The sequence below is a fragment of the Salvelinus sp. IW2-2015 genome, unplaced genomic scaffold (assembly GCF_002910315.2).
Source record: "Salvelinus sp. IW2-2015 unplaced genomic scaffold, ASM291031v2 Un_scaffold2972, whole genome shotgun sequence".
NCBI lineage: Eukaryota > Metazoa > Chordata > Actinopteri > Salmoniformes > Salmonidae > Salvelinus > Salvelinus sp. IW2-2015.
This window is the reverse complement of record NW_019944267.1, coordinates 41,052-64,844: the sequence shown is the minus strand read 5'-3', so window position 1 is coordinate 64,844 and position 23,793 is coordinate 41,052. Positions and strand designations below refer to the sequence as shown.

The following is a 23,793-nucleotide window of genomic DNA, read 5'->3' as shown; positions in this document are numbered from 1 at the left end:
GGTTTTGAATTGCTAAAGATAAGTTCAGGCTTTTACAATTCCTCACGCCGCTGAAAGTAGTCTAATGGATCAGGAGAAACTGTTTTTGTATACATTTTTCCAAATCTGAGTGGAATTTGTTGAAATTGTGAAAATTTGGTTAATTCTTAGTGTGCAGTCTGTTTTAAAAGACCTTGAAATTCAACTCTGTTTGAGGATGGAGTTTTGGTCTGCCGATGACATCACCAGGTGGTAATTAGTTTAATAGACCCAATAAGAAGGAAGAGTCAATACTCTCTGCTATAAGAGCTACTCCAGGAACCATCCAGCAACTTTTTTGGGCATGCAACATCTTAACAGCTATTTTGATTGTAAAGTGGTATACCTTTCACAACCAATAATTCAACCTGAAGCAAAAGTAAGTCATAATGCATTGCATACAGATTTCCCCTAAGATATTCAAAACCAACAGGTTTTCATGCAACAGATAATAAATATAACATTTCTACCCACATATATCTGGTGGTTATAGTGTTTCCAGAAATAGACAAAGTGGCCGGCTCAGGGTATAGAGGGGAACTTTCATCATCTGATCTGGATCATGGTGTCTCCAGCCCCAATGGATAGAAGTGGTCCTGAACGAACAAAATGCCCATATCATAAAAAAGTAATTATCCAGCAATATTTGACCACACGGCAATATTTAAGTGAGTATTTCCTACCACATGATCAGTCAGAAAGTATAACCTGGTCATCAAAGTTGGATCACATAAGCAAGAAATTTATTTTTAGAGTATTATAGTAAAAAACATAACATGATTTTAACAAACGTAATTATTGTCTTAATTGGTAGAAAACCTAAAAAATATTTGAGCAATTATTAAGTGTGTTTAAATAACCTCAAAGTCTGGTTCTTTTCACTTTTTAAATGATTTGCCATTCAAAGAAATGGTTACTGGGTTGGCACAAATCACATGCACAAACAAAGAGGAAATATATTAGCTATAGATCATCCTCATATTTCTAGCTAATCACATACTGTATACAGCAATCTTACTGAGCCACCCTATTACCAGTAAAGTCAAATGTTGCATAATTCTCTTTTCCCTGGTGGGACAATGAAGGTGATTAGTGAACAAAAGCATTGCAGTGATTGGCAATGTACCTTTATTGTCAGGGGACATTTAAACCTAAGGATCCGCCTTTTCCCTCCCGATTTTCGACTAAAATGACATAACTCCAAATCTAACGCCTTAGCACAGCCTGAAGCAAGGATAATGCATATTATTGGTACATATTTGAAAGAAACACTCTTGAAGGTGTGGCAAATGTAGGAGAATAATAACACAATAGATCTGCTAAAAGATAATACAAGAAAAAACACAACTGTTCTTTTGTAATTTTTTGTACCATCTTTGAAACGCAAGCGAGATGCAATAATGTATTATCAGCCTAGGTTCAATTTAGATTTGGCCACTAGATGCAGCGCGTGTATGTTGCAACGTTTTAGACTGATCCCAATGAACCATTGCATTTCTGTTCCAAATGTTGTGTCCAATACTGTCCAAATATGCCTAATGTTTATTAATAACTTTTCATGTTACAAATTGTGCACTCTTCTCAACAATAGCATGGTCTTCTTTCACTGTAATAGCTACTGTAAAATTGGACGTGCAGTTAGATAACAAATTTAAGTTTTCTGAACAATATCAGATATTTCTTATGTCTTGGGAATGTTCTTGTTACTTATAACTTCATGCTAATTTATTAGCCTACTTTACTTCAACCGACCGTGCACAGGACAACCGATCCCTAAGAAGTTTAATTAACATAAACATATTGACATCTACTGGCTTCCACACGGTCACAAGCCACTGATGCATACCTTTGGAACATCTCAATTTTAAAAGTTGAATAAATCCATGTAATATAGCCTAAACCTTTAGACAGGTTATAAGAACCATGAAAGAAATTGTAGACTATTCAGAAGAACAGAATAGCATACTCCGCATTGTCTCATGTTAGGTCCTGATCTGGCTATGCCAAATGGCTGTGGGCTAGACTAGTTCATATGCAGACAATTTGGTTAGAATTCCATGCATTATTCTAGATAAATTGTATTCTTCATACTAGAAAATTAACAAAGCTGAATCAAATTTGAGGAGAGTCTCACATGCGGCTATTCTGTGCTGAGCGGTTAACAAGAAGTAGGTACTCCTATATGCTTAATTTAGAGTTTATCATGTAACTTTAGTTGTACTACAAATGTTGGGCTATATATTAGGTTTTTTTACTACTTTTTTCTCCCCAATTTCGTGATATTCCAATTACAATCTGCACGGGCTCGGGAGAGCGAAGTCGAATCAATGCGTCCTCCGAAACATGACCTGCCAAACCGCTCCTTAACCACTTCGCTCACCCAAGTCAGCGGCAGGCGCCTGGCCCGCCACAAGGAGTTGCTAGAGCAAATGAGCCAAGTAAGCCCCTACCAAACCCTCCCTAAACCTGGATGACCCTGGGCCTATTGTGAGCAACCTTATTGGACTCACACAGCTTGGGATCGAACCCCAGGCTGCAATGATCCGCCCACACTGCAATGCAGTGCCTTTAGACCGCTGACAACTCGGGAACCAATTTTTAGATTTTTTAAAATACATTATAAGGCTGCATGATGCAACTCTAATGATGATTTGAAAATATCGGTTAAAGGAATGAGCTCTGCTTTTTTTTTTTTGCGTAGACTGTACAACTGCATCAGTCTTCATTCACAATTTGACAAGCACTTGCTAATGCTTCCAATTTCCTGGCGGGATCCCCTTTGTGTGGCCGTAATGCACATAAAACAATCCATGCCTTTTTCAGCCAAGTGGCCATTGGTCCCTGGGCTCGGAGTGCTGGCGTTGTGCCCTTCTCCCTGAGTGCTGCGTGATCCGAAGCACCTCTCACTCACATGCTTCCATCACGTGATCGGTCTTTCTTACAGGCTACAAGTGAAGACAGACTGTGAGAAATTAACAGGATCATGTTATAAATACTGTTATTGCATAAATGGTTTGTTTATATGCAACAGAATAGGGGGTTCTTAAACTCATCTGTGTTTTCTACTTGAGAAGGGCCTCTGGGGGCTTAATGCTGACGTAATTTACGATGCCTTAGGCCTACATTCCACATCATGTAAAGGGAGATGCTCCGGTTTGACTGAAGGTACCAGGCGAGAGATCGGCTCGGAGCAACCCTGTTCACACATGAGAACGGTCTTTAACAGCAAGATACGTCTGATGTGAATTATAGTACATCTTTCAATCAAATATTAACCGTTGTACCATCCATAACTCTATTGTTTGTCATGACATTCAGGAGGCATTAGTTTGTATAAAAATGGTATTGTCATCTTTGCTTCAGGCTCTCAAGATCAGTCTGAAGGGTGATTTGTCGACATGCCACACATTATCGTCAGAGCACTCAACGAATTCTTTTGTATGTGTGTGCTGTATTGACCTGCTCCTTATATAAAGTGAATAAAGATTTAAGTTTAGTATAACTCGACTTTTGTGATGAAGTTTTTCTCTTATATTTGATGAAAAGAAATTAACCACCCAAAACAGCATCGGGGACGGCAACTGCACGTCCTTATCCAATTCCGAAGGCCATATTGTAAGATATTGGAAGAATGTCACATTACTTTTTTGTCAGCCAACCAAGATGTGTAGGCTAACGAACAACAAAGAGCACTCCTATGTATTTACTATCCCCACATCAGTACAAAATTAACGCTATTCTAATTCTGTGCGAGGAACCAAATATTTCAAACTATAGTCCTGGGACAGTTCTGGATGCGATAGAGCCCACACTAATACAAACACTAACACTTTTTTTCCGCAATGTGGCTAATGAACAGATCAGAACTGTTAGTTTATCACATTTTAAACTATTAGGCTTATTATCGGCAGTAGGCTTATGTGGCGAATGTTCCCCAAACTGAAACACAGGCCGCTCTTATGGTATTCGTCATCAGGCCTTATAAGGGGATTATGTTGATTTGTTCACATTAAGTTGTCAAACAAATACTTATGCATAAACATAATAGGCCTAATGGGGCAGCTACATGAGGTTCGACTATGAATATTCGAAAAGTTTGGGGAAAATTGTTTCTTGCCTTAGCGCTGGGCATCAATTCACAATGATATATATATTCACTAAAGTGATATCGCTAAATATTGGACCTCAGACTACTCTTCGATTTTAATCTTGTCTTTCATATAACCCAAAATATATTATGCTGACATTTTTTGATTAGAAATGGATTCATATCAGGCACCTGTCTCGAAACAAGCGGGGAAGAAAAATACATGTCATCCTATGCATTTAAACATAGCAAATGGAGGATGCCTTTTCCGGGTTAATTTTCATGACGCCAGGTAGGCTTAACTTTGTTGTAATATAAGAAATGTGCTTAGTATAGAAAGTTGAAGAAATAATATAGTAGGCTAGCCTATAGAATAGCCTGGGAAGGGAATCCTCCTTTTTTAAACTAGAGTGCCATCACACTGTTTTCTTGTAATTGCATAATGGTCTCTCATGAAGTTTTGATTGGATTTCGATTATCATTTGCAATAATGTCAGTTGGCATAGGACTAAATGGTCCATATACACATTGACTGCCCTTGTGACTCGTGAACGCCGGAGTGGCGGTAATACGGTCACACAACATCCTCGTCTGACATGAAACTGAAAAGAAAGAATGACCAGGGATGTGTTGGGGACATTTAACAGAATGTGACCTGGCAGATTCGGGTGCTGTATTTGAATAATCAACCCGGAGAAATGGTTGCCGTTGTTACGGGTCTACCACCAACTTCGTGTTTTTGTTTGTTTTCGCATTGTTTTTAACTTAATTTGTACATAATGTTGCTGCTACCGCTCTTTATGAACCGAATACAGAGCTTCTGGATAGCAGAACAAGAGATTAACTCAACTCCGATCTGGACAAAGATTTTTTTTAATAGTCAACGCAAAAGAATATGTCAGGACCCGTGTGAGAAAAACAGTCAACTAATATCGGCAGAACCCAGAAGATGCAGACTCAGCATACTAGAATGGTGTTTAATAAAAGGACAAGATCTCAGGCAAGAATATAAATCCCACGTCAAAAATAAAGCCAAGAGGCACAAAATTGGATACCTCCAAAATAAAAAGAAACTCACAAAGTGGTAAAACAAGCAGGGAAAAACAAACCTCAAAAGACTACTCAAAATACACAAGCACTAAACCAGAGAACCTCTGGAAAACAATAAGAGAAATATATTTTACAAAAGGCTGGGCTGGGTGGCTAACAAACACTGAGCAAAGAACTGAGGAACACACAGGTTAATACTAACAAGGGAACGACACACAGGTGCAAACAATAATTAGAGCAAGAAAAAACAAAAGGTACAAAAAAGTGCAATGGGGATCTAGTGACCAAAACCTGAACAGTCCTGGCCAAAACCTGACAGAGAATCCCCTTCCTAGGAAACGGCTCCTGAACGTTCCTACCAGCTTACTACAGGGTTGGAGGGCCTGAACTCGACACGAATGAAGGTCGGGTCCAGTAGGTTTTTTCTGTCCTTACGGGCAGGAACCCAGGAGCGTCTCCTCGGGACGTAGCCTTCCAGTCCCACCAGATACTGCCCAGCACCGCTGCACCGGCGAACCAGTACCGGTGGGGACGGTATAAGCCGACTGGCCTGCGATACACGGAGCGGAGGGGAGGTCGCCTGCAGGGAAAGGGGAAAAAAACAACAGTTTTATAAAAGAATGTAAATGTTGGATTGATCTAAGGGATTGGGGTAGTGAGCGAAAAGTAACGGATGACTCTCTGCAACTCTAAAGGGACCGATTGAAATTCTTGGGACAGTCTACGAGACCTCACCCGTAGCGTAAGTTCTGTTGAGAGCCATATCTCCTGGCCCGGGGTACAGGAGTAGGACCCGGAGCGGCGACCGTCCTTGTTGGCTTGTCGCTGGACTCGCTGTCAGGACCGAAGATTAAGACGGCCTCTTCCACGTAAGCTCGACAGCGTCTGACTGAACCTCGAGGCTGAAAGCACCTGACTTCTCTCCTGCGTTCCGGGAACAATAGATGGAGCAATAGCCAAACTGTACCTCGTGCGGGATATACCTACGTGGAGGAGGACACAGGTTGTTGTGCGCGTACTCGCCCCAAACAAATGAAAGTGACCATGTGGACGGGTTTTGTGCGAACCATACATCTGAGGGTGGTTTCACTCCTGATTCATCTCTTGGTTTTGGCCGTGGATCGGATGTACCCACTGAAGATAAACTGGCCGTGGCCCCTGAGTTGGCAGAAGGCCTTTTCCAAATACCTTTGGGCGAACTGGGGACCTCTGTCCGGAAACCATATCTTGCGGATGCCAAAGACCGGACACGGTTTAATCACCAAAATCATCTGTTTCCTTGGCAGAAGGTAATTTTGGTCAAGGGAACAAACCTGGCGCTAGAAACCTGTCGATGAATGATAGGATCAGTATGTAATTACCATGGGACGGAGGAAGGCACAGTAATAAAGTTCCAACGAGATATGGGACGCAGTCGGTGGGAATAGATAAAGGTAAGGAGTCCTTGAGGGCGGTAGGTGAGAAGATTTGCCTCGGCAGCAACGGGACACCCTTGACGAAAGTGCAACGTCTCTCTATGGTGGGTCCACAAGAACTACGCTGATGAACTTTCCAGGTGTGGACTACGCCCGGTGACAGGTGAGGCGAAGAGAGTGCCCCCCACAGAAGGACTTGGGATCTTTTCCTGCCTTGGAACAAACATCCGATTGCAGACCTCCTTAGGACCGTTCGATTGGCTTGAGCCTGTCTCTACGGTTCCTCAACTGCCAGCAGATGGAGCCAGATTCTTAGCGGCAGGAAATCAGTCATTGTCAGTATCTTCTGAAATGGCAAGGAGAGTAGACTCGTGACAACAGCGTCCGGTTTGAGATTCTTCGACCCGGTATAGTGAGGATAAATGGAATCGTGAATGAAAAGAGACACTCGAGCTTGTCTGGAGTTTCAAATCCCTTTTTGCCTGCTGGATATACTCCAGATTTTTGTGGTCCTAAGACTGAAATGGTTGAGAAGCCCCCTCGACCATGTGTCTCCATTTCCTTCAACTCCATCTTAACCGCAGGAGTTCACGATCCCCACATCGTAATTCACCTCTCTGGCCGGGGTAAGCCCGGTGAGAGAAGAAGGCCGGCAAGTAAGCCTCTTTGCTTCCCCCCTCTGAGAAGGAAGCCCAACAGCCAAACCTTTCTGATCGAGTCTACTCCAACAAAAGGTTATCCGCCTCGGTGTGTCCGGATGGGAGCGATGAGGATGCCTGCTGAAGCCTTGTGAAGCCGTCTCAGCTTCTCCTCCCACAAGAAACCTTGTGTTGCCAATTCCCTTGTTACAGCAGAGAGGGCTGGCCACGAGCTGAAGTTCTTCTTGGATGAAACTTGGCGGTAAAAGTTAGTGAAGCCCAGGCAAACGCTGAACCCTTACGGACTTGGGGTGGGCCAATCCGCTCGCCGGGCCTACTTCTTGGGTCCAATCTGGACTCCGCCGGGTTCCACCTACAAATCCCAGAGATTGTACTCGAGAGGAATGGACATTCACACTTTTCCCGGCTTAACGTACAAATGGCTTGTCTAGGAGGCGTTTGAGCACTTGTCTGACATGCTTAGTGTGTTCTTGAAGGGAGCTCGAAAAGATGAGGTTCATCCAAGTAAACAAACATGAAATGTAAGCATATCCCTAAGCACATCGTTTATGAGCGCTTGGAACACAGCGGGGCGTTTGGTCCAGGCCGAAGGGCATCACAAGTATTGTTATGACCAGTAGGCGTGTTGAAAGCGGTCTTCCAACCGTCACCGGGTTTGATCCGCACAAGATGGTATGCGTTCCGTATGTCAAGCTTAGTGAAAGACCACTGCTTCCTGGAGCAGCTCAAAGGCTGTGGCCATAGGGGTAGCGGTGTAGCGGTTACGGACGGTTATGGCATTAAGTCCCGGTAGTCGATGCAAGGTCGTAATCCACCGTGTTTTTTGGCCACAACGAAAACCCTGCTCCCCGGCGAGGTGGATGGACGCATGAGGCCTGCTGCCAGAGCGTCCTTGATGTAGGGTATCCATAGCAGCTCGTTCGGAGGAGATAGGGAAAAGATCCGACCCTGGGGGGGCAAGGTGCCCGGAAACAGGTCGATGGGGCAATCGTAAGGTCTATGGGGTGGTAGTTTGGTGGCCCTCTGTTTGCTAAATACGGTTTGAGGTCATGGTAACACTCGGAACTCGGGACAGGTCGATGGATTCTAGACGACTCGGGAGGGAATGGGGAACTAGGGAAGATACAAGTGGCTTGGCACGTAGGAGGCCCCACTGCTTGAATAGTGCCCACAGACCAGTCGATGTGAGGTTTATGGCTGTGAAGCCAGGGGTATCAAAGGGAGAGCTGGCGGAATCACAGGTCAGATGAAAGTTATCACTTCCTGGTGTTGGGAAACTGAAAGTCGCAAGGGGGTAGTGACACGAGTGACAAGTCCAGATCCCAAGGGCTTTCCATCCAACGTAGTAACCTTAATGGGTCACTAAGAGGTTCAGAGGAACCCATTTCTCCTTCGCCCAACACCATCCATGAAGTTACCTGCGCTCCAGAGTCTACCAAGGCTTGAAGGGAAGCTCTCGTGGTCAGTTCAAAGGGTAACTGGAATAAGCAGGCGGGAGTTGGATGGATGGGGGGTTATGTTTCGTTACCACGAACCTCCACCTGGCACGGAGAGTGCGTTTTCCCTGACCCGGGACACGGATGAACAGCCAGCCATAAAGGGGCTAGTCTACAGACGGAATAGCCACGGTGGAACACACAGACAGTAGATGGTAAAAATCAATGGGCCGCGACATTCGGCTCCTTATCCGGTACTGCAGAGAGGGTCGATCTTATCTCACTACATCTCCAGGCCACGAGAAGGATTCCTGAGTTCAGAAGCACGTAGAGCCGAACAGATACACAAATAAACAGGAATGGAGTACCGTGAATTATAGGACAGTGTGCAAGTCAGGCACCCAGACTAATTAGTAGCCAAGTGGATCCTATGGTGTCACCTAGCGGGGCAGCCGGGTGAGGAGTGAGAAGAGGCTGGTGTGGAGGGCGTGACCCGGTGGGACAGGGGTTACCGGGAGGGAGATACACAGTTATGGAGTACGGAACATCGGGCTCAGGCGTGGGGCACGCTTTTAATAAGTGATTAGAGGGTAGAGCTTCCGGTGAGAGAATTCGTGACAGGTTGGATTGGCTTCCGCCGTCTTCCCGGGGGGTGGTCTGCTCTCAGACGGTGGTCGTCGTCGAAGATGGAAGTCCTAAGCCGTCAGATATTGGAGTCCGTGAAGTCGGGGCGTCTGTTAGAAGCGAGGAAAGTAGCAGCGGATACTTGGGGGAACTTGTGAGATGGAAGGTTTGACAAAGAAGGGGAAATGGGAATTATCTTCTGTGTTGTGGCTTTCCAATCACCATGTGCTAGCTTCGTGGCAGTGGTTGGCGGCTCAGCTGCGCTAGCGGGCAATGTCGGGGGGAGGCTACGCACTGTTGTTCATAGGATCAAGCTATATTTGTGAGGTGGAGTCAGTCGATTGTGATCCGGGGGGCAGAGATAATCCGGCGTTGTTTTAAGTGCAAGAAGAGACCCCATGTCCATCCGATGCCTGGTAAATTGGTGAGTAATATCCAGGTATACAGGGCTGGTGTCTGGGAGAGCAAGGAACAAGGTAAAACAAGCTGCTAGAGCGGCAGCGAATTAATCGGCTAAAGGGGGATGGCTGTAGCTTGATTTAAGACGCCAGCTTTGCTGAGGGAATTGGCGGTCGCGGTTCAAATCGGGTGCGTCTCGGTTGGCTGGCAAAAAAAAGGTCAGTCCAATTGGCCAAACAAGAGGTATTGTAGCGGGCCCAAGAATTCGCCAAACTCGGATGGTCGGTAGATAAGTCCGCACGGCTGCGGGGCGGGACCCCTTTCTGGTTTGGAGGGAGGGTAGGAGCTCGGTTTGGGCTGAGCTCCAGGTAGCCCCTTGGGGATCTTTGAAAAAAAAACCACTCCTTTGATTTCAGGCAAAGGTAAAGTACTGGCAACAGGACTATGTTGGGCCATTACGCCGGTCAAGATGGGCCTACCACACAGCAGTAGGCCTCCCAGCGCTTGTATCGCGGACAGCGCATGTATGAACTATCAAAGTGCTTAATGGCTGCGTTAGCTCCTTTTGGACCGGTGTCGGCCTGTGGTGCGGGACAAAAACGAGGACGGAGGGTGGTTTATTGGCAGGCGGCTCAAGGAGAGAGAAATTGGGTTTAAAACCCCTTTACATAACACTCGGATCACCCTGGAAACAGTCAGCTACGGGTTGGGCACTCGGAGACTGCTGTGCGTACGACTGACAGCATGTTCAAGGCTGTGAGATACGGTGGTATTGTCAGAGCCCGTTCGGGGGTATACTGCTTCGGGCATCGTTCGTCAAAGTGTAGCATCCGGTGATAATGGTCACTGGGAAGCAGAAGGGCAAGAAAGTGGTCCAGTCAGCTTGCAATATATGCTAATTGGATCAATCCTGGAAATCGTGTTGATATCTCTTTATGGGAAGCGATTCTTCTCCTCGGAAGAAGTTAGAATGTCCAGGCCATGGTAGCCTCTTTCTGGGGGAACAACAATTCTGACCGTTGGAGCAGACCTAGTCCACGCAGCTACTTGGCCGGGTGCGGCAGAGCTGAAAGCTGGGCTGTGGTCCGGGGACATTGTTGGGGGGTGAAAAAGAAGGCTTCCTGATAGGGGGGACCTAAGCAGCATGTGGGGCGTCTTGAACCTCGATTACTCTGGAGCGTTTTCTATAGTGTATTTTTTAATGGGCTCTTTTCTCTCAAGTGACGCGCCTGAGTGCATTTCAGGATAATATCAGGGGTGTACGCGTAATGTTCTAAGTCGCAGGGAACCAGGAAATGAACAAAATACATCAGGCATACTAGAAAAAGAGTAATTTATGCAAGGTCCGTAACCTAAAGGAATTGGGAAAGTACTGCGGGCATAATAAGATATGAGCCGGAAAATGTACAGCAGTAATGTATATTCACACGTCAAAATAATATCATGCCAAAGAATAGTGGTAACAACAAAATGAAATACTGTCGCAAAATAATTAAAAAATCAACTTTCTGACCTAAACACAGGTGGGGGTGAGTGTAATAAAAAAAAGGCATGGGTAGAAATAAAAAAACCCTTCGAATGAAAGACACTAAACTACAAATAACTAGAACGGAGACTATCTTAAATTCTTACAGAGAACTACTAGGTGACATGAAAATCACCAAACTTAAAAGTACAAGAAAAAGTTACCACACTACTGGTCCAAACGAAAGGCCTGGGGGCTGGGGTGCTAACATACAACACTGCGCAATAGCACTGAGGACCACACAGGGTTTAAAATACTAACAAGGAACGACACACAGTGAACAATAATTAGATGGCAAGGAAAAACAAAGCTTGCTAAAACAGAAAGGTACAATGGGGAACCACTCATCTTGCGTAATGTCATGATTCAGACTAACATCTATCATCACTGCTGAACAGGTGCAGTTCGGCACGAACTAACCATCGACGAATATGCATTCCGACCTGAAACTCTGTATTGTTTCGCGTAACTGAAAAAAAGATTGGAATACAGGGGCCGTGGAGATAGTGCCTTTGGAGAATTTGCGGCAAGTGGGTAAACGCTCTACCATCTGTTCTATGGCCACTGTCAATCACTGTGGATAAAATTGGATGATTCGCCGTCTATAATTAAGTAAAATACATATAGAAAATATTTAAGATTCTTCCAAATAGCCATCTTTTGCCTTGATGAACAGCGTTTGCACACTCTTGGTATTTCTCTCAAACCAAGCTTCACCTGGAATGCTTTTCCCAACAATCTTAAAGGAGTCACATATGTGAGCACTTGTTGGTGCTTTTCTTCACTCTGCTGGTAATTCCTATACCCCAACCATCTCAATTGGGTTTGAGTCGGGTTGATTGTGGAGGCTCGAGCTCACTGATACTGCTACTCCCATCAACGCGACGATCTCCTTTATCTTGTCAAGAACCCCCTCAAGCCTGGTACACCCCTTGGTTGGGTCATCTGAAAGCCTTACACAGTGAGTTGTTGCTTGAAAAACCAAGAATGATCAGTCCACTAACAATCCAGACAGGATGGTATCGGCTGGGGACATCGACATTCGGGCCGTACGTGGGAAGCTGTTTTTTGATCACAATGTTCCTTTAAAATAAATCACCACAGTGTCAACCAGCAAAGGGCATCCCAAACATCACCACTCAAACCTTTCCTCCATGCTTCATGGTGGGAACCACACGGAGATCATCGTTCATCTATCTCGCGCCTCACAAGACACAGCGGTTGGAACAAAATCTCAAAATGAGGACTCATCAGACCAAAACAACAGATTTCAACGGTCTAATGTCCATTGCTCGTGTTTCTTTGGCCAAGCAATGTTCTTACTTATTTTGATATCTCTTAGTTGTGGTTTCTCTTTGCAACAATTGGCCACGAAGTCCTGATTCACGCAGTATCTTCTGAATAGTTGATGTTGAGATGTGTCTGTTACTTGAACTCTGTGAAGCATTTATTTGGGATGCAATTTCTGAGGCTGGTAACTCTAATGAACGTATCCTCTGCAGCAGAGGTAACTCTGGGTCTTCCCTTCCTGTGGCAGTCCTCATGAGAGCCAGTTTCATCATAGCGTTGATGTTTTTTGCCACTGCACATTAAGAAACTTTCAAAGTCCTTGAAATTTTCCGCATTGACTGACCTTCATGTCTTAAAGTGATGGACTGTCCTTGCTCTTTGCTTATTTGAGCTGTTCTTGCCATAATATGAACTTGTTATTTTACCAAATAGGGATTTCTTCTGTATACCACCCCTACAGTGCCTTGCAGAAGTATTCATCCCTCTTGGCGTTTTTCCTATTTTGTTGCATTACAACCTGTAATTTATTTGGATTTCATGTAATGAACATACACAAAATAGTACAAATTGGTGAAGTGAAATGCAAAAAATAACTTAAAATAATAATGAAATGGAAAAGTGATGCGTGCATATGTATTCACCCCCTTTGCTATGAAGCCCCTAAATAAGATCTGGGGCAACCAATTACCTTCAAGAGTCACATTATTTAACGAATTAAGTCCACCTGTGTGCAATATAAGTGTCACATGATCTGTCACATGATCTCAGTATATCTACACCTGTTCTGAAAGGCCCCAGAGTCTGCAACCCCACAAAGCAAGGGGCACCACCAAGCAAGACCCCATGAAGACCAAGGAGCTCTCCAAACAGGTCAGGGACAAAGTTGTGGAGAAGTACAGATCAGGGTTGGGTTATAAAAGGCTTAAGAGGGTGTGAACAATAGTAGTACCAAAACATTGAAAGACGGGTTTCTCAAAAGTGAGTTTACAAGTTGATCAACTTTCAAAGCATAATTACTTTTCCATTGTTGTCTCAAACGCAGTGTATGATATACCATTTTGTAGCTTTGAGTCTCTACTTTTATCCAATGTAAAAAACTGATATTCAAATGTTTCTACATAAGACCGAATCCAGGTGATGAKTCACTACTTGTTGTTCAATAATTTCATCTAACTGCTCACGCGCGTCAACAAGTGTCTGCGTAGCCAGGCGCTAAAATAGTTATATGTTTGAAGCGCTGCAAGTTCTGCCTTTCCCATCTCCTCATTGGTTTCTAGGAGCAAAATATCAACTTGGGTGTTGAAAAACTAACCTTAAAGTTGGTTGCCAACCGCCATATAAAGTCCACGGAAGAAGAAGAAGACTGAAGGAGGAACGGCTACTAGAAACTAACTAGGTTTCTCCTTTTATCTGTGGATTAATTGTCGGAGTAGAGAACAGACAATTTTGTATGACTCAAAATGGGTAAAAATTCTACAAAAGATCCTGCATTTCAGATCAAATAACAACCCAATTTTTATATCCCAGGACAAATTAGCTAGCAGCAGCACGCTAGCTAGCTGAATGTCCATGAATGTTTCATGTGTTTCAACCTATCCCCAAATTAATATAGTTGGATCAGAGTAGAGGTCGACCGATTAATCGGAATGGCCGATTAATTAGGGACGATTTCAAGTTTTCATAACAATCGGAAATCGGAATTTTTGGACACCGATTAGGCCGATTAAAAAAAWATATATATWTWTTTTTTTACACCTTTATTTAACTAGGCAAGTCAGTTAAGAACACATTCTTATTTTCAATGATGGCCTAGGAACGGTGGGTTAACTGCCTTGTTCAGGGGCAGAAAATTAACCAGATCTTTAACCTTGTCAGCTCGGGGATTCAATCTTGCAACCTTACCTAGTCCAACGCTCTAACCACCTGCCTCTCATTGCACTCTCGAGGAGCCTGCCTGTTACGCGAATGGAGTAAGAAGCCAAGGTAAGTTGCTAGCTAGCATTAAACTTATCTTACAAAAAACAATCAATCATCATAATCACTAGTTAACTACACATGGTTGATGATATTACTAGTTTATCTAGCATGTCCTGCGTTGCATATAATTGATGCGTGCGCATTTGCGAAAAAGGACTGTTGTTGCTCCAATGTGTACCTAACCATAAACATCATTGCCTTTCTTAAAATCAATACACAAGTATATATTTTTAAACCTGCATATTTAGTTAATATTGCCTGCTAACATGAATTTCTTTGTGTCACTTCTCTTGCAACAGAGTCAGGGATATGCAGCAGTTTGGGCCGCCTGGCTCGTTGCGAACTGTGTGAAGACTATTTCTTCCTAACAAAGACAGCCAACTTCGCCAAACGGGGATGATTTAACAAAAGCGCATTTGCGAAAAAAGCACAATCGTTGCACGACTGTACCTAACCATAAACATCAATGCCTTCTTAAAATCAATACACAGAAGTATATATTTTTAACTTCTAATTAGTCCCAATCCCGGATCCGGGAGCACCCCCATCAGTAAAAAAGCTGACTAGCATAGCCTAGCATAGCGTCACAAGTAAATCCAAGTCCAAGACACCAGATGAAAGATACACATCTTGTGAATCCAGCCATCATTTCTGATTTTTAAAATGTTTTACAGGGAAGACACAATATGTAAATCTATTAGCTAACCACGATAGCAAAAGACACAACTTTTTTTTCCCACCATTTTTTTCCTGCATAGTAGCTATCACCATTTCGACCAAATAAAGATATAAATAGCCACTAACCAAGAAACAACCTCATCAGATGACAGTCTGATAACATATTTATTGTATAGCATATGTTTTGTTCGAAAAATTTGCATATCTACATTGCAGCTGCAATCTGAAATAGTGCCGAAGCAGCCAGAATAATTACAGAGACCAACGTCAAATACCTAAATACTCATCATAAAACTTTTCTGAAAAATACACAGCGTACAGCAAATGAAAGCCCAACATCTTGTGAATCCAGCCAATATTTCAGATTTTTTAAGTGTTTTACAGCGAAAACACAATATAGCATTATATTAGCTTACCACAATAGCCAGAAACACAAGCCGTTTACCAGCAGCAAAGGTTAGCGATCCTAACAAACCAGCAAAGATATATAATTTTTGACTAACCTTCATATACTTCATCAGATGACAGTCCTGTAACATCATATTACACAATGCATATAGGATTTGTTCGAAAATGTGCATATTTAGTGGCACAAATCGTGGTTATACAATGTGATTAGTAGCAACATTTCAGGCAATCTGGCCGGCGCCATCTTGGAGAGGCACCTAATCTAATCAATAACTAATCGTAAACTTGACAAAAAAATACAGGTTGGACAGCAAATTAAAGATGCATTATTCTTAATGCAACCGCTGTGTTAGATTTTTAAAATTAACGTTACTCAACATACAGCGTGCGTTACAGCGAGACCATGCCGAAATTAATGGCGGACTAATAATTTTACATTCTTCCACAGAAGTACCATTAACATCATAAATAGCTCTTACCTTTGATGAGCTTCCATCAGAATCTTGGGCAAGTGGTCCTTTGTCCAGAACAATCGTCTTTTGGTTGAAAGATGTCCTCTACTCCTGTAGAATTAGCAGCTAACGCTAGCGAACCGGAGAGGTGCCCAACTCGCGATAACGCCTGACAAAGAAACTCCAGAGAAATCGCAATAAACTTGATAAACTGCTATAAGTCGGTTTAAATTAACTACCTTATGAAGTTTTAAGACAAAAAACAAATTAAATCAGAGCCGGAGATATAGAACTGCTAAACCGAAAGCTTTTCAGGACGCCATGCTGGTGTCCCTGCTGCGTCAGGCCCGCGTCGAAAAGGTCGGTCCTTCCTTCCAAGAGAGTTATTACTCCCCAGATGGTGCTATCCACTCCTTCAAAGTCTCACCGCTTACTGACATTTAGGGAAGGCGTATGCAGTGCATGTAGCCCCATAGCTTACAAGGAATTTATAAACCGACCCTGGAACAGAGACCTCGATTTCAGACTTCTCACTTCCTCACAGGAAAATGCTCCAACTCGAGTTCTGTTTAACTCAACAGACTATAATTCAAACGGTTTTAGAAACTAGAGAGTGTTTTCTATCCAATAGTAATAATAATATGCATATTGTACGAGCAAGAATTGAGTACGAGGCAGTTTAATTTGGGAACGAAATTCCTACAAAGTGTAAACAGCACCCCCTATTGAGAAAAGGTTTTAAATCTGCATATTTAGCTAAATTAAATCCTGGTTAGCAGGCAATATTAACCAGGTGAAATTGTGTCACTTCTCTTGCGTTCAATGCACGCAGAGTCAGGGTATATGCAACAGTTTGGGCCGCCTGGCTCATTGTGAACTAATTTGCCAGAATTTTACGTAATTATGACATAACATTGAAGGTTGTGCAATGTCACAGGAATATTTAGACTTATGGATGCCAGCCGTTAGATAAAATACGGATGTAACGTCCGTCGTTGGGAGAAAGAGAGGAGGACCAAGGTGCAGCGTGGTAAGTATCCATTTTAATAAGAATACTATAACAAAGACAACAAAACACGAGAACGAAGCAGTCCTGAACGGTGAAAATACAAAACACAGAACAGAAAATAATCACCCACGAAACACAGGTGGAAAAGGGCTACCTAAGTATGATTCTCAATCAGAGACAACTAACGACACCTGCCTCTGATTGAGAACCATACCATACCAGGCCAAACGCAAAACACAACATAGAAAAACGAACATAGACAACCCAACTCACGCCCTGACCAACTAAAACAAAGACATAACAGAAGAACTAAGGTCAGAACGTGACAACGGAACGGTTCCGTATTTCACTGAAAGAATAAATGTTTTGTTTTCGAGATGATAGTTTCCGCATTCGACCATATTAATGACCTAAGGCTCGTATTTCTTTGTGTTATGATGTTATAATTAAGTCTATGATTTGATAGAGCAGTCTGACTGAGCGATGGTAGGCACCAGCAGGCTCGTAAGCATTCATTCAAACAGCAATTTTGTGCGTTTTGCCAGCAGCTCTTCGCAATGCTTCAAGCATTGCTCTGTTTATGACTTCAAGCCTATCAACTCCCAAGATTAGGCTGGTGTAACCGATGTGAAATGGATAGCTAGTTAGCGGGGTGCGCGCTAATAGCGTTTCAAACGTTACTCGCTCTGAGACTTGGAGTAGTTGTTCACCTTGCTCGGCATGGGTAACGCTGCTTCGAGGGTGGCTGTTGTCGATGTGTTCCTGGTTCGAGCCCAGGTAGGAGCGAGGAGAGGGACGGAAGCTATACTCTTACACTGGCAATACTAAAGTGCCTATAAGAACATCCAATAGTCAAAGGTATATGAAATACAAATCGTATAGAGAGAAATAGTCCWATAATTCCTATAATAACTACAACCTAAAACTTCCTACCTGGGAATATTGAAGACTCATGTAAAAAGAACCACCAGCTTTCATATGTTCTCATGTTCTGAGCAAGGAACTTAAACGTTAGCTTTCTTACATGGCACATATTGCACTTTTACTTTCTTCTCCAACACTTTGTTTTTGCATTATTTAAACCAAATGTTTCATTATTTATTTGAGGCTAAATTGATTTTATTGATGTATTATATTAAGTTAAAATAAGTGTTCATTCAGTATTGTTGTAATTGTCATTATTACAAAAAAAATAAAAAATAGTCTGATTACTCGGTATCGGCTTTTTTTGGTATCGGTATCGGCTTTTAATCGGTATCGGTATCGGCGTTGAAAAATCATGATCGGTCGACCTCTAGTTCAGAGTTAGTTTATATATTTCAACCTGCGGGTCCTGATCGCATCTGTTGTGGATGGACAAAATCAACCCACTATCATTCCACTATTAGTACCAGATATGTTATGGAGATACTTCTGAAATTACAATGCAAAAATCCCCCAAAAATCTATGCATAGCACCTTAAAATTAAATAAATTCATAATGTATTATTCTTCAACTGTTCCTCACATTGCCGTAAATCCTCTTTTTGCCTGCATCACGCTGCGTGGAGAGCACTATAAGCAACAAACACAATGGCAAGTTACTTTTGCTTCTAATAATGCAAAGGAAATCAAGTGAGTTCTGATATCGAAGTCAAATGATGCGCAGATTTTATGGTAGAATGTCAGGTACATTTATTTTGCATCGGGACATTGAGGAAACTTTAAAACCAGCTCTAATATATGCCCATTAAATGTCAGCAATGCCTTCATGTGAACTGAGACATAGAGATTGATGCTGTTTGCTAGCTAGTGCAGTATTTCGAAACCGTTTTTTTTTGTACCAGGCAACAGCAAGCAGCGGTGTTTCATCATTGCACTAAAACTAGCACTGTAGCAGTTACATAATATAATCCGTATCTCAGGGTCCAGTCAGCATCATCCCAGGGACTGCGTGGGCTGAGAAACACTGAGCTAGAGTTCAATCAGAGAGACCACCGACGATAGCATGGGGCACTGAAACATTTGCTCTACCTTAAGGCTGGTTTACAGTTGGCCTATCGACATGTCTGTAGACAGTTGTCGCGGTGACATCATGAACATTCTATTGTCGTCCGACTTGTTGTTGTCATTATGAAAAAGTATAAACACAAAACGACAGCCTCTGAATGGCATCAGCAGCTCAGAGCTTCAAATGGCATGCTTGCTCTATTTTAACACCAATAAACCCATATGTTTAAAATTGTATTTAGTAGATGTCAACCTATACCAGCTAGCAAGGCAACTAAATGCAACTTTCTAAACAATGTTTTGGTTTCTTTCTAACCTTGTCACGACTTCCGCCGAAGTCGGGATCTCTCCTTGTTCAGGCGGCGTTCGGCGGTCGACATCACCGGTCTTCTAGCCATCGCCGCTCCACCTTTCATTTTCCATTTGTTTTGTCCTGGTTCACATTCCCTCATCTGACTAATGTATATTACCCTCTGGTCCCCCCATGTCTGTGTGTGGAATTGTTTGTTTGTTACGTGAGGTTCGCATCAGGCTGGTTTGCGCCGGGTATGTGTTTGACCCCTGTGTTTTGTGTATTTGTGTACTTTGGGCGTTATCGCTGTTTTCCTTGGGCATGAATAAAGTGCGCCTGTTATCTCCCATCTCTGCTCTCCTGCACCTGACTTACCTTCAACCAGTTGCGCACATCATGACAATCCTTAATAATGCTGGAACTCCATTTGGGATCCATAATAAAATACAAAACATGTCATCTAGCTAAAGTTAGCTGGCTAGCCAGTTCAAATAATGACCTAAGTATAGCTGACAAAGTCTTCATTTTACAGGAAAATAAAATAATTATTATTTACAAAGTAATGGCGAGCATACAGAAAATAGCTTATGGTTGTGAGTGTGACTAAATAAAAGTAGGGCTTTCTATCTGAGGATTTTAGAACTCCTGTACTGTCTTGTCACAGATGGATTTGGTCTTATTGCTGTACCAGCCCAGTAATCTTGACAAGGAAACCAACAGTCGAAGCAACAGTCTACAGTCATTCCACCAGAGTATAAGTTGAATATAGTTTTTATCAGTGACACTTGTCACATTCTAATTATCTACAGACCAAGTATAAACTGGCCTTTTACTCTATCACATGCATTGTCTACACCTTGTCATAATGGATTTTTGTCAAATAAAATAAAACAATGACTATTACGAAGTGTGCAGACAGCATTCTGCACATTCAGAACAACCTTCTCTTACTGAAGCAAATTTTGACTCAATCTTAATTGTTTTCTTACAGGAGTTTTAAAATGATTAAACACAGTTATGTTCCCAAAACATTTAATTCAAAGTCAAACACAGATTTTCTTGAGTGATATTGTTGCAATATAAATTGAATGAACGTTTGTGACCTATTTTAGGGTGACTATTCATAAATGAAGTAAACTATAACATTGTAGGAATTGTTTACTTCACAGGGCATTCCATAGAGCTCGTATTAAAAATATAATACAGTTGCATAACTCCACTCAAGGGAAGGAAACAATTACAATTAGATCGTCATTTTGAGAAACTATCCCTTAAAGGGAATTGTTAGTTTTGCTAAGTTGGTTGAAATCAGTTATTAGACATGGTAAACTTACCAGAAACAGCATTGGTCACCCTACCTGTTGAGATACCAAAGATAAAATGTTTACGCAAGGGAAATTAATATGGAAAAATAAGTTGGTTTTATAGCCTTATAGACTAAATAGAAGTGGGGACAAAGGTAAACGTGTGCAATTCAACACCAGCTTTTCTCATCAGCTTCATACTGAGAAGAGACAATACTTACTCATCATCAACAAAAGCAGCACCAAAAGCATGGTTTGATTCCCCATTGTCACTAGCTCCATGGCCAAGATTATTCAAATCTATGAGAAAAGATGATAATCATCATTACCATAATCGTCAGAAACCATTCATATTATTATCCCATTCTTAACATTTATTTTACGCACATTTTAATGTGCACATTAATGAGCTCACCTGTTTCTGTGGACTCACCCTCTCATGTATGAGGTACAATTGGACACTAGGCTTATATACTGTTCATTTCTCTGGTGGAATGCACCTTGATCGAAAGCTCTACAACCCGGTTGTCTCACCAGTTACAATAATTCATTGACTATTCCTGTGAAACATTCGCGTGACAAAGGCAAAAACAAATTGCTTCCTCATATGTGTACTATATGAGAACAAAGGTTTTATTGTAAGATTTAAGAAATATTCTATGGGGTTAGATTTGTTTCTTTATTACGTAAGAATGTCTATTCAACATATCTCAAAGAAAACTATGATCTGTGAATATATACAAATATTTTACAAAGTAAACCATAATCCACGAATACAGTATGTAAAAATAAATCACACATAAATCCATGATCTGTAAATATATTCAACATAGCTCACAAATAAAATTACAATTTGAATAAATGTAAAACGATTTGTGAGCAAATGTTCAGAAATCCCTAACATTTACAACTGTGGAATGTGAATTTGCTTATTCAAAAAGTGCTTGTGGATCTGTATTCCGTGCTTACAGAGATTTTGGAAAAATGTTCCACCTGACGTATTTCTATCCACAAATATGTGGTTTAAGATGAGTAGTCTATGTCCATTCATTGAGATATTTCTGTGTCACCTTACTTTCTAAAGCTGATTTTAGGGGCAGGTGTAACGTGTGCATTGGGAGTCGGGAAGCAAGTTCAAGTTTAAGGAGCTTTCTGATTAACCTATGACCCTATTAACCCTGCCTACCCAAGGACGTCAGAGGACAAATCCGTTAACCACCTAACTGAGGAACTCAATTTAACCTTGCACAATACCCTAGATGCAGTTGCACCCCTAAAAATGAAAACATTTGTCATAAGAAACTAGCTCCCTGGTATACAGAAAAATACCCGAGCTCTGAAGCAAGCTTCCAGAAAATTGGAACGGAAATGGCGCCACACCAAACTGGAAGTCTCCGACTAGCTTGGAAAGACAGTACCGTGCAGTATCGAAGAGCCCTCACTGCTGCTCGATCATCCTACTTTTCCAACTTAATTGAGGAAAATAAGAACAATACAAAATGTTATTTTTGATACTGTTGCAAAGCTAACTAAAAAGCAGCATTCCCCAAGAGAGGATGGCTTTCACTTCAGCAGTAATAAATTCATGAACTTCTTTGAGGAAAAGATCATGATCATTAGAAAGCAAATTACGGACTCCTCTTTAAATCTGCGTATTCCTCCAGGGCTTATTGTTCTGATCATGCACAGCTCTGCCAGGGCCTGGGATCGGGAGAGAGACACTTAAGTGTTTTAGTACTATATCTTTTGACACAATGGATGAAAATAATCATGGCCCTCTAAACCTTCAAGCTGCATACTGGATCCTATTCCAACTAACTACTGAAAGAGCTGCTTCATGTGCTTGGCCCTCCTATGTTGAACATAATAAACGGCTCTCTATCCACCGGATGTGTACCAACTCACTAAAAGTGGCAGTAATAAAGCCTCTCTTTGAAAAGCCAAACTTGACCCAGAAAATATAAAAAACTAATCGGCTATATCGAATCTTTCCATCCTCTCAATTTTTTTTGAAAAAGCTGTTGCACAGCAACTCACTGCCTTCCTGAAGACAAACAATGTATACGAAATGCTTCAGTCTGGTTTTAGACCCCATCATAGCACTGAGACTGCACTTGTGAAGGTGGTAAATGACCTTTTAATGGCGTCAGACCGAGGCTCTGCATCTGTCCTCGTGCTACTAGACCTTAGTGCTGCCTTTGATACCATCGATCACCACATTCTTTTGAGAGAGACTGGAAACCCAAATTGGTCTACACGGACAAGTTCGGCCTGGTTTAGATCTTATCTGTCGGAAAGATATCATTTGTCTCTGTGAATGGTTTGTCCTCTGACAAATCAACTGTACATTTCGGTGTTCCTCAAGGTTCCGTTTTAGAACCACTATTGTTTTCACTATATATTTTACCTCTTGGGGATGTCATTCGAAACATAATGTTAACTTTCACTGCTATGCGATGACACACAGCTGTACATTTTCAATGAAACATGGTGAAGCCCAAAATTGCCCTCGCTAGAAGCCTGTGTTTCAGACATAAGGAAGTGGATGGCTGAAAACTTTCTACTTTTAAACTCGGACAAAACAGAGATGCTTGTTCTAGGTCCCAAGAAACAAAGAGATCTTCTTTAAATCTGACAATTAATCTTGATGGTTGTAAAGTCGTCTCAAATAAAACTGTGAAGGACCTCGGCGTTACTCTGGACCCTGATCTCTCTTTTGACGAACATATCAAGACTGTTTCAAGGACAGCTTTTTTCCATCTACGTAACATTGCAAAAATATGAAATTGATGCAAAAAAATGTATCCATGCATTTGTTACTTCTAGGTTAGACTACTGCAATGCTCTACTTTCCGGCTACCCGGATAAAGCACTAAATAAACTTCAGTTGCTTAAATACGGCTGCTAGAATCCTGACTAGAACCAGAAAATTTGATCATATTACTCCAGTGCTAGCCTCTCTACACTGGCTTCCTGTTAAGGCAGGGCTGATTTCAAGGTTTTACTGTTAACCTATAAAGCGTTACATGGGCTGGCTCCTACCTATCTTTCCGAGTTGGTCCTGCCGTACGTACCTAACGTACGCTACGGTCACAAGACGCAGGCCTCCAAATTGTCCCTAGAATTTCTAAGCAAACAGCTGGAGGCAGGGCTTTCTCCTATAGATCTCAATTTTTATGGA

The 23,793-nt window shown here is 42.1% G+C and overlaps 1 long non-coding RNA gene across 1 annotated transcript; it reads right to left on the bottom strand.

Annotated features, from left to right (window-relative positions):
* Positions 1-533: 533 nt before the first annotated feature.
* On the bottom strand, positions 534-21,118 carry LOC111977835 (uncharacterized). Its single transcript, XR_002879087.3, has 4 exons — positions 21,028-21,118; positions 20,834-20,912; positions 20,643-20,666; positions 534-614 (listed from the first exon to the last, which is right to left on the bottom strand). It is a non-coding gene; the product is annotated as an uncharacterized lncRNA (long non-coding RNA).
* Positions 21,119-23,793: the final 2,675 nt, after the last annotated feature.